The sequence below is a fragment of the Dicentrarchus labrax genome, unplaced genomic scaffold, assembly GCF_905237075.1.
Source record: "Dicentrarchus labrax unplaced genomic scaffold, dlabrax2021, whole genome shotgun sequence".
In the NCBI taxonomy this organism is placed as follows: domain Eukaryota; kingdom Metazoa; phylum Chordata; class Actinopteri; family Moronidae; genus Dicentrarchus; species Dicentrarchus labrax.
In genome coordinates, this window is record NW_026136729.1 from 42,207 (window position 1) to 60,192 (window position 17,986).

At 46.8% G+C, this 17,986-nt stretch overlaps 1 protein-coding gene across 2 annotated transcripts in view; it reads left to right on the forward strand.

Moving 5' to 3' along the window:
* LOC127359472 (corepressor interacting with RBPJ 1-like) overlaps positions 1–11,729 on the forward strand; it is a 48,322-nt gene extending 36,593 nt beyond the window's left edge. Inside the window, exon 3 of one of the 2 annotated variants that reach the window (XR_007882643.1) lies at positions 11,679–11,729. The gene's annotated coding sequence lies outside the window, so the exon portion shown is untranslated. Of the gene's footprint in view, positions 1–631; positions 683–11,678 lie in introns of those variants that run through there. The other variant, XR_007882642.1, reaches the window with a different exon arrangement.
* The last annotated feature ends 6,257 nt before the right edge of the window (positions 11,730–17,986 follow it).

The window sequence follows — 17,986 nt, forward strand, 5'->3', positions numbered from 1 at the left end:
TTAGAAATATACTTTGTTAAACTGCATCTGTGTTTCTATGTACCTTGACTAACAGAGTTCTGTATTGTATTTGTATTTAAGTGGACTACGACTGCACCTCCTCCTCCTCCTCCTCCTCCAGCTCCTCTCCTTGACGGCTTCAGGCAGCAGAGCCAGTGGCGGGGACCAGCAAGCCCACCCGTTGCACTGTGTACAGGCGCAAAATTAAAGCAGCAAAAGACAAAAAAGTCCTCCAAAGTACCAGGGGAAAGCCACAGCACAAACCTGGTGACCCCTGCAACATCCGTGGCCAAGCATGCACGGTGGATGGTGGCCACACTTACCTCAAGGGCCAATACTTTTGTGCTGTGGAAGAGGGCCCTGGAGGACGCACAGTGCAAGAGTAGATCAGGGAACAGCTTGGCCCTGGTGAGCTACAGAAGCTCCCCAGAACAACAGCCTGGAACCTCAAACAGAGGCATGAGAAACCAGAGAAACCAGGTGGGAAAGTGAGGAAGCCCCACAAACTGCGGATCTGCCAACTCTGTGGCCAGCCACAGCAGAAAGACTTTGGCCACAGCCAATATGGGGGAGAGCACTTCTGTGCTTTCTATGAAGGGAAGACTGTGGAGCTGTGGCTGGCTGAGAAGAGTTTAAAAAGACATTAAAAGTTTTTTTTTTTAAATATTTACTGTACTATTATCCAAGCACCTTATATGTTTCATCTGTTCACTGCACCTTATATTTTTTATTTTTAGTTTGCACTGCAATTATACTGGTTATTTATCCATTTTTTATATTGCATTCTATGTTGATTTTTTTGATATGTCTGTGTGTTGTTACTGTGTGTAATGCTGCTGCTACATTGCACTTTCCCAGCTTATCTATTATACATTTTGACCATTCCTAATAAATATTGAATTGATTAAAACCTTGTCATGTCTATTTAAATACTTTTTAACTTGACTTTTTAAACCTGGAGCCATTCAGGAGGCCAAAACGATACAAATATTAATGCACATTTAACAAAACAGGTCTCCTTGCTTTAAATGCGTGCAGGTGCCTTTAATTCGCCATATGATAAGTAACCATGTGCTCGGGATGACGTCGAACAACAGCTGAGAAAAGAAGCTTTTTCATTTAAGCTGCCATTGTCTTCCAGAAGCACCTATCTGCCAGTTTCCACCTCAGGAAGCTTCACAGCGGTGACTTGTACATTATAGAGTGGTTTGGTGTGGCTCTCTCACTTAGTTTGGCTGTAATGCACAAAACTATTAAAAGTGACTTTTTGCGTTTCCCATGTAATTCTGGCTTTTTCCTGTTTCACATGCAATTCTGTGGGACTTTGGTGTTTTTCCACCTGAGTGTGCGAATGAGCTTCTCAGGCTGAAAAAACAAGCTTTTTCACACAAGCTGCCATTCTCTTCCAGAAGCACCTATCTGCCAGTTTCCACCTCAGGAAGCTTCACAGCGGTGACTTGTACATTATAGAGTGGTTTTTTGTTCAAATGAGTTAGTTTAAAAAGGCACACTTGCCACAATATTCATTTGGACTTGCAAAGCTTCACAGTGGCTATTAAAGTGATGCTATGTTTGTGGCTCTCTCCTTATTTGTAATGGACAAAACTATTAAAAGTGACTTTTTTGCGTTTCCCATGTAATTCTGGCTTTTTCCTGTTTCACATGCAATTCTGTGGGACTTTGGTGTTTTTCCACATAAGTGTGCCAGGCTGAGAAAACAAGCTTTTTCACACAAGCTGCCATTCTCTTCCAGAAGCACCTATCTGCCAGTTTCCACCTCAGGAAGCTTCACAGCGGTGACTTGTACATTATAGAGTGGTTTTCTGTCTTCCAAATGCAGTTACGCTTTTTGAAAAGGGCACACTTGACCACAGAATAATTCATTCTGGACTTGCAAAGCTTCACAGTGGCATAATTAAAGTGATGCATAAGTGGTTTGGTGTGGCTCTCTCACTTAGTTTGGCTGTAATGGACAAAACTATTAAAAGTGACTTTTTTGCGTTTCCCATGTAATTCTGGCTTTTTCCTGTTTCACAGTGCAATTCTGTGGGACTTTGGTGTTTTTCCACCTAAGTGTGCATTCAGGCTGAGAAAACAAGCTTTTTCACACAAGCTGCCATTCTCTTCCAGAAGCACCTATCTGCCAGTTTCCACCTCAGGAAGCTTCACAGCGGTGAATTGTACATTATAGAGTGGTTTTCTGTCTTCCAAATGCAGTTACGCTTTTTCGACAAAAGAGGGCACACTTGACCACAGAATAATTCATTCTGGACTTGCAAAGCTTCACAGTGGCATAATTAAAGTGATGCATAAGTGGTTTGGTGTGGCTCTCTCACTTAGTTTGGCTGTAATGAACAAAAATATTAAAATTGACTTTTTTGCTTTTCCCATGTAATTCTGGCTTTTTCCTTTTTCACATGCAATTCTGTGGGACTTTGGTGTTTTTCCAACTAAGTGTGCTGAATGAGCTTCTCAGGCTGAGAAAACAAGCTTTTTCACACAAGCTGCCATTCTCTTCCAGAAGCACCTATCTGCCAGTTTCCACCTCAGGAAGCTTCACAGCGGTGAATTGTACATTATAGAGTGGTTTTCTGTCTTCCAAATGCAGTTACGCTTTTTCGACAAAAGAGGGCACACTTGACCACAGAATAATTCATTCTGGACTTGCAAAGCTTCACAGTGGCATAATTAAAGTGATGCATAAGTGGTTTGGTGTGGCTCTCTCACTTAGTTTGGCTGTAATGAACAAAAATATTAAAATTGACTTTTTTGCTTTTCCCATGTAATTCTGGCTTTTTCCTTTTTCACATGCAATTCTGTGGGACTTTGGTGTTTTTCCAACTAAGTGTGCTGAATGAGCTTCTCAGGCTGAGAAAACAAGCTTTTTCACACAAGCTGCCATTCTCTTCTGGAAGCACCTATCTGCCAGTTTCGACCTCAGGAAGCTTCACAGCGGCGACTTGTACATTATAGAGTGGTTTGGTGTGGCTCTCTCACTTAGTTTGGCTGTAATGGACAAAACTATTAAAAGTGACTTTTTAGCGTTTCCCATGTAATTCTGGCTTTTTCCTGTTTCACATGCAATCGAGCCCCGGACTGATTTCGCACTCTTGCTGGGGCAGGTGTATATAGTTGTTTGCAGTGTTGTGTGTGTGTGTTTTTTTTTAAAAGACATTGACTTTCCCCTCCACAAGGACCGGGACTTTGCCGCAGTGTGGAGGCTTTCTACCAACACCGGTCCACCCACCCTGCCACAACTCTTCTACAGCACAGTGACACTCTGCTTGGAAAAAAATGTGTGTCCCATTCACACCTGTATAACACGCTGTCATGCCTCTGTGCTGTTCTGATTCTATGCACTGACAAGTCTTATAGGCCTGCTGTGTGTCTGCTGCCTGTCATATGGTTTAAGGGGGGGAAATCATTGTGTGTCCCATTCACACCTGTATAACACGCTGTCATGCCTCTGTGCTGTTCTGATTCTATGCACTGACAAGTTTTTTTATTTTTTATATTTTGGACATGTGGGTATGTTCATTAATGTGATCACTGTTACATCAGTTACATCCAGTAGCTGCGACGCAAGATATCGGACTGCCATTTGTGCTGGTTCATCTGCTGTTGCCACTGGCTCTGTTGCTGCCAAAAAAATAAAAAGCCTTGTATGTACAGGTACTTCACACTGTAATGCCCCTGTGTTATGTATCCATGCATATCTGTGCTGAGCTCTTATACTATGTGTCTGCCTGCTGTGATTGCCTTGTGCCACTGCTCTGTTCTGCATCACCATTTATTATTATTATTATTATTATTATTATTATTATTATTGGATTGTAGTTTAAATAATCTATTTTGCTCTGTACTTCTGCTGTGTTTGATGTTGTTGTTGTGAAGATGCAGAACACAACAACAATATATTTAATTGATATTTATTTCACTGAAGAAAAAGGGGAAACAAATCATACACAGCATGTAACTTTAATTTATACATAAATAATTTATTTACCCTTTTTTACTGAGAATTGTATTTTATTTGTAAAGCCCTTTCCACACTGATATGCTGCACTGTCCTGTATCCTGGACATCTGACTTCATATTTCAAATAAATTGTCATCATTTTATACTGGTATCATTGTTCTCTTGTCCTATATCAAATTTAAAGCAATAAACACTGATGATACATATTCTCAATAAACACTGATGATACATATTCTCAATAAAATGAAGACACAGGAGATAAACCGTACTGTAAATGAAAAATCCATTTATTATTGCATTGCCTGGCCTTGGAAATATGCAAATTCATTATCATTTATAGACTCTATACAACGGTTCCAAGCATGTTTTAATCATTTTTTTATATTTAGAGAAGACATTTCGACGCTATGCACGCGTTTCGCAGTTTGCCTCCGTCGGGATTCGAACCGGCGAGCGGGAGTGCCGTTCCGCACGTCGACCGCGCGTCTTTTGCGCTCTAGTGCGCATGCGCGGGTGCCGACCAAAACAGAGAAGAACGCTGGGGGAGCGCCTCTGCTCTGGGACAGCCTTCGTCTCTGTACCTGTGTTCCACATAAATGTCCCCACCTACCGATTTCAGAGGCTATCATTGGCTCATGCTCAAATGGAACAGGCCAATGGGTGAAGGCCAGGTCAACCCCATTGGTCTGTTCCATTTGGGTGCTGTGCTGTGATTCGACAGCTCGCCGCATGTCCCGCCCACCCCCAAAGCCACAGCCACGGTCAGTGTCATTCATTCATTCGGACTGAGCGGCGTTTGAGTGAGCGGACGGACGGACATTCACACAATATTATAAGGTTAGACAAACTTTATTGTTTGTAAAATTATGTGCTACATTGAAAAGGCAGCTTATATATTATACAGTAATCAGTTAGCAGTGAAACAGCGAGCCAATGTAACGTTAGCGTAAGTTAGGACTGCCGCCGATGTCATTACCGATCGGTGAAATGTGTTTAAAATAATATTCCCATACTGGGTTTACTTGTTGAGACCTAGGATATTGTACTGCTATTGTGTGGAGTTGATATTTAAAGTTTAACTGTGCTTTAGATGCGTTAGCATATAAATCGCTATTAGCATGCTAAGCGTTGGGAATGAATGAGCATTTAGCCACTGCTGTGATGAGCTGACGATCTCTGGAAACGCTTTAAAAACGTGATGAGACAACTTGGCTCACTTCTTAAGACCCTTGGTATGCTGGTACAACGAGGTGGAGTCAAAATTTGAAGTGTAAATATGGTTTAAATGTGTAAACAGACCAGCCGTGATTTTGCTAGCTAAAAACAAGGAGGTGAATGAGGTCATTTTAGTTACTACTTTTCTGAGGGCTGGCGATCTCTCACAATGTATTTAATCTTTAAACAGACTACCTGATTATCTTCCTTAGACCCTGTAGATGTAGTTACTACAGTTTGAAGTCAAAATTCAAAGTGTAAATATGGTTTAAATGTGTAAACAGGACGCCTGATGTTGAATGTATGTTAATGAATGGGCACAGTATCATTGAGTACAGTAATAGACTGTCAGTAGGATGTAAACAGTGCATGTGTAGCAGATTACTGACTTAAATCTTATTTCTTGTCTTTCTAGAAAATGCAGCCTATTTTCCGCTTTGAGGCAAACCTTGACCTGACCCTGCGGGCCTCTCAGGAGGCGCTGGCCTTGAGCCGCCGCCAGAGGGGGGGCCTCTGCCTCTGCCACTGCCCTGGTGGTGGTTAAGACCCCTGAGCTGGTGCGCTCTGAGGCAAGAGACAGGGTGGTGCAGAAGGGAGGTAACCCCACCGATCACCATCAGGTGCTGGCCGAGAGCGAGCTGCAGCTCGGCCAGTACCGTGGTCAGACGTTCCGGTGGCTGCTGGAGAATGACGTGGGATACGCAGTCACCATCTGTGTGTCCCACGAGGGAGAGAGAGACAAAGGGGGCACTAGTCAGCAGAATGCCCTCATGGTGCACAAAGACGCCCTCGTCTCCTACGCCAGGCTGTTCCCGCCGATGGTGGCAGCCATCGACAGGCGTAGGATGCTCGAGGGCAGTCCCCAGACCATGAGGGGCGTGGACGACACGCTGGTGGGGTTCGGTGTTCATAGTGACCTGACCTACAAGACCCTGTACGAGTCGACGGACCGTGAGCGGGCAAGGTAAGTTGTTTGTTTGTTTTTTTTGTGTGTGTGTGTGTGTGTGTGTGTGTGTCTGTGTGTGTCTGTGTGTGTCTGTGTGTATCTGTGTGTCTGTGTCTGTGTGTGTCTGTGTGTGTATCTGTGTCTGTCTGTGTGTGTATGTCTGTGTGTGTGCGTGACTTTTTTACCCATTGCATTTCTGTTCTCTTTTTAGCTATGTACAGTTTGTGAGGCAGGCGGCACCCACAGCCAAAGCGTCCAGGTTGGTGGACTTAAAAAAATATGTGCAGGCCCGGGATGCAGAGAAGGCAGCCCTGGCAGCACAACCACCACAACCACCCCTGGACGCTGTTGGTCCCCAGGATGGACCCTCGGATGCTGACCTGCTCGCTGCCGCCATGGAGGTCGACCCGTGCAGGGATGCCCCATCAGCCGTGCCCCCCCTTCTCTCTCTCCCAGCCACCGGAACGTCCCCTTCAGGACAACACCTGTGGGGAGAGGTCAGGCCCCGGCGCACAGGTATGCTCAGTGATGACATATTGTGTTGTAGTGTGTGTGTGTCTGTGTTCAGTACACTAACGGTCTGACACTGCTGTGTGTTTCAGCTGCTACCACGTGGCTGGAGGCTGACGCTCCCCGAAGAGCAGCACGACTGGGTGGGCAGGGCACTGTTCAGGAGGGCACCCAACGGGCAGGGTGTCCTCACATCTGAACTCCGCCTGTGGTGGCACCCACCAGGTGCCCGGCCCCTCTACACCCAGCCACCCGCCACAGCCCACCCCTTTTTCCAGAGTCCCTTTTTCCTGTGGGTGCCCTACAGGATGTGGGCGTACCACCTCCGCTGCCCCATCGTCGCCTGTGGGGGCAAGCTTGCGGGAGCTGGCCTCTACAAGACGGTGAGGAGGGTCTTGGACAGGAGCTGCTGGTACTTCATGGGCACGGAGTACCTGGAATGCAGCTCCTGTCACAAGAAGATGCCGGGATGGTCGCAGGACATCTTGGGACAGCTGGACATGGCCCATCGTGAGCAGTTTCCAGCAGTTCTCACGTACAAGTAAGTAATGTAAACAGTAACAGCAACAGTAATGTATTTCTGTGGTTTTCTCCAGTAACCTCTGATCACCTCTTTCCCCTCCCAGGTTGTCCTGCGACAGAGCTGTGATCGGGCTCATGAAGGAGCGCACTTTGGGCAACAGTGCGTCTCGCCTCCGTGCCTCTCTGGTGGAGCAGCACACCAGAGAGTGGATGGCGCGGTCGATGCTGTACCTTTCCGTGCTCCGCAAGCTTCGGGTACCGGGCGCTGCGCCGCTGGCGGCGTCGTCGCTCCCAACCATGCACCCGGTGCCCACAGTGCTCTGGCTCATCAACGTCTACGTCAGGGACGCCTTGACGAGGCTCGACGAGACGAGAGCCAGAGTCACTTCCATCTTTGGTGATCTTTTGAAGATGGACTCCACCAAGAAGGTAGGTTTTGTTATCCACCACAGCGTGCCGTGTACCCAGTGTAATGTTTGTTTTGTCATGTGTCTGAATGTTGTTGTGTTGCTGTGTCACACAGATCACCAAAAAGCTTGCGGGCGGTGCTGCCGGGACGGCCGCCTGGGTCACCAACGTCGGCAATGAGTACGGGCAGGTGCTCATGTCCGTCCTCACCGCAGCTGAGGGGGGGCGGACTTGTCGACATGGCATGGTACCGCGAAGCCGGGAAGGCCCCTCCAAGGGTCCTGTACGTGGACCGGGACTGCTGTGCCACCGTGGGACAGTGTCAAACGTCCAAGCTGTTCCACGAGTGGCACGAGCTGGTCGTCAGGCTCGACGTGTGGCACCTCATGCGGCGTTTCGCCAGAGGGGTGACCACCGACAGCCACCAGCTCTACGGCCTCTTCATGGCGAGGCTCTCCTTCGCCATTTTTGAGTGGGACGCCGAAGACGTGTCCCGCCTGAGAGGAGCCAAGCAGTCCGAGGAGGGGAGGGACGCCCAGGAGGTCAAGCTGTCCGCCAAGGAGCTCGCCCGTCACTGCCGGCGCCGCACCAGGGGTGCAGTGGAGACGGAGCGGCTGGTCCAAGAGGTGCTGGACACCTTCTGGCACGTGACGGACAGCATGGGCGTCCCTTTGATCGACCGCGCCCGAATGGAGGAGATCTGGAGCACGCAGCGCCGACACCTCGACTGCATCCAGGACCCTGCGGGAGTGGACCTCTACACCAAGACGGGAGAGCTCACCAAAGGCGGGGTGAGGCTCCCCGTCTACCGGTGCGGCCGAGGCTCCACTTCCCTGGAATCGTTCCACCTGCACCTGTGCCGCTTCATCCCAGGTAAGTACATGTGTGGTTTACAACACAGACTCAATTATGTATTTGTGTGTTTATTTGTTCTCACACTAACTGTGTTGCTTTGTTTCTGCTTAGGACAATCTGCAAGTGATGTACACTTCCAGGTGTACCTGCTGGAGGGCCTGGTGCGGTGGAACGAGAATCGAGGGAGGACAGAGGTCGGCGCTGCGTTGCTACAGTGCCCAGCTGCAGCACAGCTTCAACCAGCTGACCCAAGAGCTTCTTGGGCTCACGCTGGTCGACACGTACACCATGCCCAGGGAGTACACAGGTAAGTCATAAATCTGTCTGAGGTAACGGTAACGTTTAACACCTGTCTTAGGTGTCTGTCATTTAACATCTGTGTCTCTGTGTGCCCACAGGGGAACTCATTGGGGTGGAGTACCTGTTCTCCCAGACGGGCGCTGTGCTGCAGAAGGACCTGGATGATCCTGACGCTCCAGGAGGGACTGATGAGGACGAAGCCGGGGGGGGGTGGGGGGGGCAGTGATGAAGAGTTCGAGGAGGAGGAACCAGAGGAGATTCGTCTCCTCGAACACCACAGCGCTCTCCTTCAGTCCTCAAACCTCACCCGCGTGGACCAAATGGAGGTGCAGCAGGCTGGGGGAGGAGGAGGAGGAGGAGGAGGAGGATGTTATCGGGCCAGGTGGAGGCAGCTACCAGCACGTCGTGGCCCTGGCCCAGGCCCTCGTGGAACTGCGCCACCGCCGCTACGTCACTCCCAGGCAAGCCAGAGAGATCACCGCTCTCTGGCTGAAGTTGAGTGATTGGGACAAGGCAGCGGTCAAATTCCCCCCCCCGTCACCAGGGCCGGCTTGTCCAAGGCCGATTCCGGACCACCCAGCGGCACGCTCACATGCCAGGGGTGTGGATAGTGTGAAGCGGTAAGCAGTCACAATAAATTTCCAAGCTTTTTTTGGTTCTTGTCCTGTCCTGTCAGTCACTAATTAACTCACTGACTCACTCTCTCTCTCTCTCTCTCTCTCTCTCTCTCTCTCTCTGTCTATGTAGTGCGGTCCTGGGCAAGGGGGGCGGGAGCGGCGCAGTCTCCCGATGTGTCGAGGCTTGTGGAGGCTGTCCTGCTGGACCTCAGCATCCTCCACTGCAGCGAGGGCAGGAAGATTGCCGGGGTCTGGATTCCTCGCTGGGGTGCCGTCATGAGGGACTATCTAACAATTCGCGAGAATGTTTATAGTTGTGCAGCCCTCATGACGAGCACCCGCATCCAGCTATATGATGTCAATCGGCGGACCCTGACGCAATGGTAAGACCTGATCCTTTCTCTCACATCTGATTTGAAGTGGCACTGTGTGAGTGTGTGTGTGTGATGTCATGATTACTAATGTGCATTTGTTACATTCTGTTTTTTAAGGCACAACCAGAGGAGCAAGGCCATGATGAGGGACACCATCACCATTGCAGTCCTGGGGCCCAGCACTCCCCAGACTGCAGCGGAGCCCCTGCCTGCCCCACCGACTGTGCTGCAGCAGCCTGAGCAGCCAGACCAGCCCCTCCAGCACCGCCTGCCCACGGACGCTTCTGGTCCTGGACCTCATCGTCGCCAGCTCCTCCACTGCCTACTCCTCCTCCTCATCAGCCACCCCACAAGCCTCCAGCGCGGACGCCGTCCTGTCCACCAGCGTCAGCGCGGAGGCCGGTGACATCCCCTCCACAGCCACAGCTGCCACTGCTCCACCAGTGCCAAGGAACACCGCCTGGAGGCGCAAGCTCCAGGAGGAGAAAGAGCGTTGTGCCGGGAGCTGGGAGAACACTTAAAACCAGCAAAGAAGGTCTCCCACTTTAACTGCAGGCGCAGTGGCCAACCGAAGACGCGGGCGTTTGGCCACAGCCGCTACAAGAAGGAGACCTTCTGCTCCCGGGCCGAGGGGAAAGGGAGAACTGTGGAGCAGTGGCTGGCAGAGGTGAAGGGGCGTGATGGAGCAGCCCCCCCTGCCTGAGCGAACACTTCACTTTTGTGTGTGTGTGTGTGTGAGTGAGTGATGGGGCGGCTCCCCTCTCTGAGCGAACGCTTTGTGTGTGTGTGTGTGTGTGTTTGGGAGGGAGGGATTTGTAAATATTGTGTATATAGTGTATTTAGTTTGTCAATTATGTTTGCTAAATAAATATTGTGTATATAGTTGTCTTATATAAGATATTCCTTTATTTGTCCCACAATGGGGAAATTCCAATATATATCTATATAGTTGTATATTGCTGTCTTAATTGTTTTTGTTTTAAATAAACTTTTCTTTTTTAAACCAATGCTTTCTCCTGCTTCTTTCGGTCTTTAAGAAATTAAATAAATATAGGGAAGACTAGGTATCTAGACTAGGTGCCTGATATCACTAAATTCCCACAGGTAACAGTCACACAATACATCATTCCCTCTCCTCACTTAAAACTAGGGTCAAGGGGTCAACCCAGGGTCAGGTTCAAAGGTTTACCTAGAGACTAGGTGAGAATGGGCCTCAAATGGACACTGTAAAACAACAGGGGGTGCTGAGGGTTTAGTTGGACAGAATGGAAGGCAGAAAAGCAACGCGGAAAACCAAACACGTCACTTCATTAGGTTTGTTAGAAATATACTTTGTTAAACTGCATCTGTGTTTCTATGTACCTTGACTAACAGAGTTCTGTATTGTATTTGTATTTAAGTGGACTACGACTGCACATCCTCCTCCTCCTCCTCCTCCTCCAGCTCCTCTCCTTGACGGCTTCAGGCAGCAGAGCCAGTGGCGGGGACCAGCAAGCCCACCCGTTGCACTGTGTACAGGCGCAAAATTAAAGCAGCAAAAGACAAAAAAGTCCTCCAAAGTACCAGGGGAAAGCCACAGCACAAACCTGGTGACCCCTGCAACATCCGTGGCCAAGCATGCACGGTGGATGGTGGCCACACTTACCTCAAGGGCCAATACTTTTGTGCTGTGGAAGAGGGCCCTGGAGGACGCACAGTGCAAGAGTAGATCAGGGAACAGCTTGGCCCTGGTGAGCTACAGAAGCTCCCCAGAACAACAGCCTGGAACCTCAAACAGAGGCATGAGAAACCAGAGAAACCAGGTGGGAAAGTGAGGAAGCCCCACAAACTGCGGATCTGCCAACTCTGTGGCCAGCCACAGCAGAAAGACTTTGGCCACAGCCAATATGGGGGAGAGCACTTCTGTGCTTTCTATGAAGGGAAGACTGTGGAGCTGTGGCTGGCTGAGAAGAGTTTAAAAAGACATTAAAAGTTTTTTTTTTTAAATATTTACTGTACTATTATCCAAGCACCTTATATGTTTCATCTGTTCACTGCACCTTATATTTTTTATTTTTAGTTTGCACTGCAATTATACTGGTTATTTATCCATTTTTTATATTGCATTCTATGTTGATTTTTTTGATATGTCTGTGTGTTGTTACTGTGTGTAATGCTGCTGCTACATTGCACTTTCCCAGCTTATCTATTATACATTTTGACCATTCCTAATAAATATTGAATTGATTAAAACCTTGTCATGTCTATTTAAATACTTTTTAACTTGACTTTTTAAACCTGGAGCCATTCAGGAGGCCAAAACGATACAAATATTAATGCACATTTAACAAAACAGGTCTCCTTGCTTTAAATGCGTGCAGGGGCCTTTAATTCGCCATATGATAAGTAACCATGTGCTCGGGATGACGTCGAACAACAGCTGAGAAAACAAGCTTTTTCACACAAGCTGCCATTCTCTTCCAGAAGCACCTATCTGCCAGTTTCCACCTCAGGAAGCTTCACAGCAGTGACTTGTACATTATAGAGTGGTTTTCTGTGTTCCAAATGCAGTTACGCTTTTTCGACAAAAGAGGGCAGACTTGACCACAGAATAATTCATTCTGGACTTGCAAAGCTTCACAGTGGCATAATTAAAGTGATGCATAAGTGGTTTGGTGTGGCTCTCTCACTTAGTTCAGCTGTAATGGACAAAACTATTAAAAGTGACTTTTTTGCGGTTCACATGTAATTCTGGCTTTTTCCTGTTTCACATGCAATTCTGTGGGACTTTGGTGTTTTTCCACCTAAGTGTGCCGAATGAGCTTCTCAGGCTGAGAAAACAAGCTTTTTCACACAAGCTGCCGTTCTCTTCCAGAAGCACCTATCTGCCAGTTTCCACCTCAGGAAGCTTCACAGCGTCGACTTGTACATTATAGAGTGGTTTGGTGTGGCTCTCTCACTTAGTTTGGCTGTAATGAACAAAACTATTAAAAGTGACTTTTTTGCGTTTCCCATGTAATTCTTGCTTTTTCCTGTTTCACATGCAATTCTGTGGGACTTTGGTGTTTTTCCACATAAGTGTGCCAGGCTGAAAAAACAAGCTTTTTCACACAAGCTGCCATTCTCTTCCAGAAGCACCTATCTGCCAGTTTCCACCTCAGGAAGCTTCACAGCGGTGACTTGTACATTATGGAGTGGTTTGGTGTGGGTCTCTCACTTAGTTTGGTTGTAATACACAAAACTATTAAAAGTGACTTTTTTGCGTTTCCCATGTAATTCTGGCTTTTTCGTTTTACATGCAATTCTGTGGGACTTTGGTGTTTTTCCACCCAAGTGTGACAGGCTGAGAAAACAAGCTTTTTCACACAAGCTGCCACTATCTTCCAGAAGCATTTATCTGCCAGTTTCCACCTCAGGAAGCTTCACAGCGACGACTTGTACATTATAGAGTGGTTTGGTGTGGCTCTCTCACTTAGTTTGGCTGTAATGGACAAAAATATTAAAAGTGACTTTTTTGCGTTTCCCATGTAATTCTGGCTTTTTCCTGTTTCACATGCAATTCTGTGGGACTTTGGTGTTTTTCCACATGAGTGTGCCAGGCTGAAAAAACAAGCTTTTTCACACAAGCTGCCATTCTCTTCCAGATGCACCTATCTGCCAGTTTCCACCTCAGGAAGCTTCACAGCGGTGACTTGTACATTATAGAGTGGTTTGATGTGGCTCTCTCACTTAGTTTGGCTGTAATGAACAAAACTATTAAAAGTGACTTTTTTGCGTTTACCATGTAATTCTTGCTTTTTCCTGTTTCACATGCAATTCTGTGGGACTTTGGTGTTTTTCCACATGAGTGTGCCAGGCTGAAAAAACAAGCTTTTTCACACAAGCTGCCATTCTCTTCCAGAAGCACCTATCTGCCAGTTTCCACCTCAGGAAGCTTCACAGCGGTGACTTGTACATTATAGAGTGGTTTTCTGTGTTCCAAATGCAGTTATGCTTTTTCGACAAAAGAGGGCACACTTGACCACAGAATAATTCATTCTGGACTTGCAAAGCTTCACAGTGGCATAATTAAAGTGATGCATAAGTGGTTTGGTGTGGCTCTCTCACTTAGTTCAGCTGTAATGGACAAAAATATTAAAAGTGACTTTTTTGCATTTCCCATGTAATTCTGGCTTTTTCCTGTTTCACATTCAATTCTGTGGGACTTTGGTGTTTTTCCACCTAAGTGTGCCAGGCTGAGAAAACAAGCTTTTTCACACAAGCTGCCATTCTCTTCCAGAAGCACCTATCTGCCAGTTTCCACCTCAGGAAGCTTCACAGCGGCATCCTGAAGATGATTGGACACCCTCCTCAGAGGATGACAGCAACACCACTGATGAGGAGTACCAGCCAGTGCCTGATTCCTCTTCCTCAGGGGAAGAGGACGATACAGACACAGCGGTGGAGGCCGAGCAGCTGATGGCAGAGACAGTGGAGCCAGGGTGAGTGGATGTCTCATCATTGGAAAATTATGTGGTTTCACACTGCTGAAGAGACACTGCACTTACAATCCAGTACCCACTGGTATCACCCCAGGGCCCACCCTTTATGCAGTTGCACGCATCAGCAACCTGAGTTCTACCCCTTATCTGTCAGTTTCCACCTCAGAAAGCTTCACAGCGGTGAATTTTACATTATAGAATGGTTTTCTGTGTTCCAACTGCAGTTACGCCTTTTCGACAAAAGAGGGAATACTTGACCACAGAATAATTCATTTTGGACTTGCAAAGCTTTCACAGTGGCATAATTAAAGTGATGGATGAAGTGGTTTGGTGTGGCTCTCTCATTTAGTTTGACTGTAATGGACAAAACTATGAAAATTGACTATTTTGCGTTTCCCATGTAATTCTGGCTTTTTCCTGTTTCACATGCAATTCTGTGGGACTTTGGTGTTTTTCCACCTAAGTGTGCCGAATGAGCTTCTCAGGCTGAGAAAACAAGCTTTTTAACACAAGCTGCCATTCTCTTCCAGAAGCACCTATCTGCCAGTTTCCACCTCAGGAAGCTTCACAGCGGCGACTTGTACATTATAGAGTGGTTTGGTGTGGCTCTCTCACTTAGTTTGGCTGTAATGCACAAAACTATTAAAAGTGACTCTTTTGCGTTTCCCATGTAATTCTGGCTTTTTCTTGTATCACATGCAATTCTGTGGGACTTTGGTGTATTTCCACCTAAGTGTGCCAAATGAGTTTCTTAGGCTGAGAAAACAAGCTTTTTCACACAAGCTGCCATTCTCTTCCAGAAGCACCTATGTGCCAGTTTCCACCTCAGGAAGCTTCACAGCGGCGACTTGTACATTATAGAGTGGTTTGGTGTGGCTCTCTCACTTAGTTTAGCTGTAATGGACAAAACTATTAACCGTCTGTACTCTATGCTGGCCGTTTGTGTCCAATTCACTTCCTTTTTTTTGACCATTTTAGCTGTGTTAATGCATATGGAATGTTATTGCCCAAGGGTCTGGATTTTTTCAGATTTTTTAATTTTCAAAACCTGCTCTTTAAATATGTCAATATTATACTGTATATCTCCAATTGTACCTCGTGGCTCTATCATGGACACTTTTGGCCAATTGAAACCCATGACAACATTTTTTTTAAAATTCCTTGTGATGTGCAGTATTAAATCATATAATTTTAGGTAAAATGGCTTTCATTCTAAACTCAACAATTGAAAATTTTAGTTTTTAATGTTTTCTACCAGATTATGTCATTTGTCCATTTTTTGCCAAGGGAGCAATTTCAGGTAATATTCTTAGTTTCCACTAGGGGCGTATGATGGCTTACTGCACTCCAATGGAGCAAATGAATGACACAATTTTGACATAGGTGTGATCTTAAGGATGTCAGATAATGATGTGTGTTTGTGCATGAAAAAAAATTTGCCTATAAATATGTATTTGCAAGATAGAGTGACATAAATTACAGTGTAGCATACCTCCAAGTTTCAGTGAATTTCTTTTGGTACAGGCTATTGAGCTTTGAGTTTCCAAGGCAAACTTGGCTTTGATGCACAAGTTGAAAACACCTGTAGCTTTGATCTTTTTGTAAAAGAATGCCACACACAACTACACAATAGCCCTTACATACTCAAATAGCTGCTCTCCAAAAAAAAAAAAAAAAAGGAACACAGGTCATCTTGACTTCGGGGTGAACAAAAACAAAGTCTGACAATGTTTATAAATCTGTCCTGGAGTTTATGCAGGTGCAGTCAGTACTAATGCTATAAGTGAGCCTAACAGCTCCCAGATCATTCTTTCTCTGGCAAGATGGCGAAAAGGTCATATTCACTGAATGAAGCACTTGAGTATGTGATGGGCTCGGTCAGGGAAGGTGGGGAGAAATCCTCTGCGCTTGAGGAGGAGACATCTTCTACCCAAGATAAGGACACGTCCTCTCCTGAAGATGAGGGGACACCCTCCTCAGAGGATGACAGCAACACCACTGATAAGGAGTACCAGCCAGTGCCTGATTCCTCTTCCTCAGGGGAAGAGGACGATACAGACACAGCGGTGGAGGCCGAGCAGCTGATGGCAGAGACAGTGGAGCCGGCGGGTGAGTGGACGTCTCATCATTGGAAAATTATGTGGTTTCACACTGCTGAAGAGACACTGCACTACAATCCAGTACCCACTGGTATCACCCCAGGGCCCACCCTTTATGCAGTTGCACGCATCAGCAACCTGAGTTCTGCCCCTTATCTGTCAGTTTCCACCTCAGAAAGCTTCACAGCGGTGAATTTTACATTATAGAGTGGTTTTCTGTGTTCCAACTGCAGTTACGCCTTTTCGACAAAAGAGGGAATACTTGACCACAGAATAATTCATTTTGGACTTGCAAAGCTTCACAGTGGCATAATTAAAGTGATGGATGAAGTGGTTTGGTGTGGCTCTCTCACTTAGTTTAGCTGTAATGGACAAAACTATGAAAAGTGACTTTTTTGCGTTTTCCATGTAATTCTGTCTTTTTCCTGTTTCACATGTAATTCTGTGGGACTTTGGTGTTTTTCCACCTAAGTGTGCCAGGCTGAGAAAACAAGCTTTTTCACACAAGCTGCCATTCTCTTCCAGAAGCACCTATCTGCCAGTTTCCACCTCAGGAAGCTTCACAGCGGCGACTTGTACATTATAGAGTGGTTTGGTGTGGCTCTCTCACTTAGTTTGGCTGTAATGGACAAAAATATTAAAAGTGACTTTTTTGCGTTTCCCATGTAATTCTGGCTTTTTGCTGTTTCACCTGCAATTCTGTGGGACTTTGGTGTTTTTCCACCTAAGTGTGCAGGGCTGAAAAAACAAGCTTTTTCACACAAGCTGCCATTCTCTTCCAGAAGCACCTATCTGCCAGTTTCCACCTCAGGAAGCTTTACAGCGGCATCCTGAAGATGATTGGACACCCTCCTCAGAGGATGACAGCAACACCACTGATGAGGAGTACCAGCCAGTGCCTGATTCCTCTTCCTCAGGGGAAGAGGACGATACAGACACAGTGGTGGAGGCCGAGCAGCTGATGGCAGAGACAGTGGAGCCGGCGGGTGAGTGGATGTCTCATCATTGGAAAATAATGTGGTTTCACACTGCTGAAGAGACACTGCACTACAATCTAGTACCCACTGGTATCACCCCAGGGCCCACCCTTTATGCAGTTGCACGCATCAGCAACCTGAGTTCTGCCCCTTATCTGTCAGTTTCCACCTCAGAAAGCTTCACAGCGGTGAATTTTACATTATAGAGTGGTTTTCTGTGTTCCAACTGCAGTTACGCCTTTTCGACAAAAGAGGGAATACTTGACCACAGAATAATTCATTTTGGACTTGCAAAGCTTCACAGTGGCATAATTAAAGTGATGGATGAAGTGGTTTGGTGTGGCTCTCTCACTTAGTTTAGCTGTAATGGACAAAACTATGAAAAGTGAATTTTTTGTGTTTCCCATGTAATACTGGCTTTTTCCTGTTTCACATGCAATTCTGTGGGACTTTGGTGTTTTTCCACCTAAGTGTGCCAGGCTGAGAAAACAAGCTTTTTCACACAAGCTGCCATTCTCTTCCAGAAGCACCTATCTGCCAGTTTCCACCTCAGGAAGCTTTACAGCGGCATCCTGAAGATGATTGGACACCCTCCTCAGAGGATGACAGCAACACCACTGATGAGGAGTACCAGCCAGTGCCTGATTCCTCTTCCTCAGGGGAAGAGGACGATACAGACACAGCGGTGGAGGCCGGGCAGCTGATGGCAGAGACAGTGGAGCCGG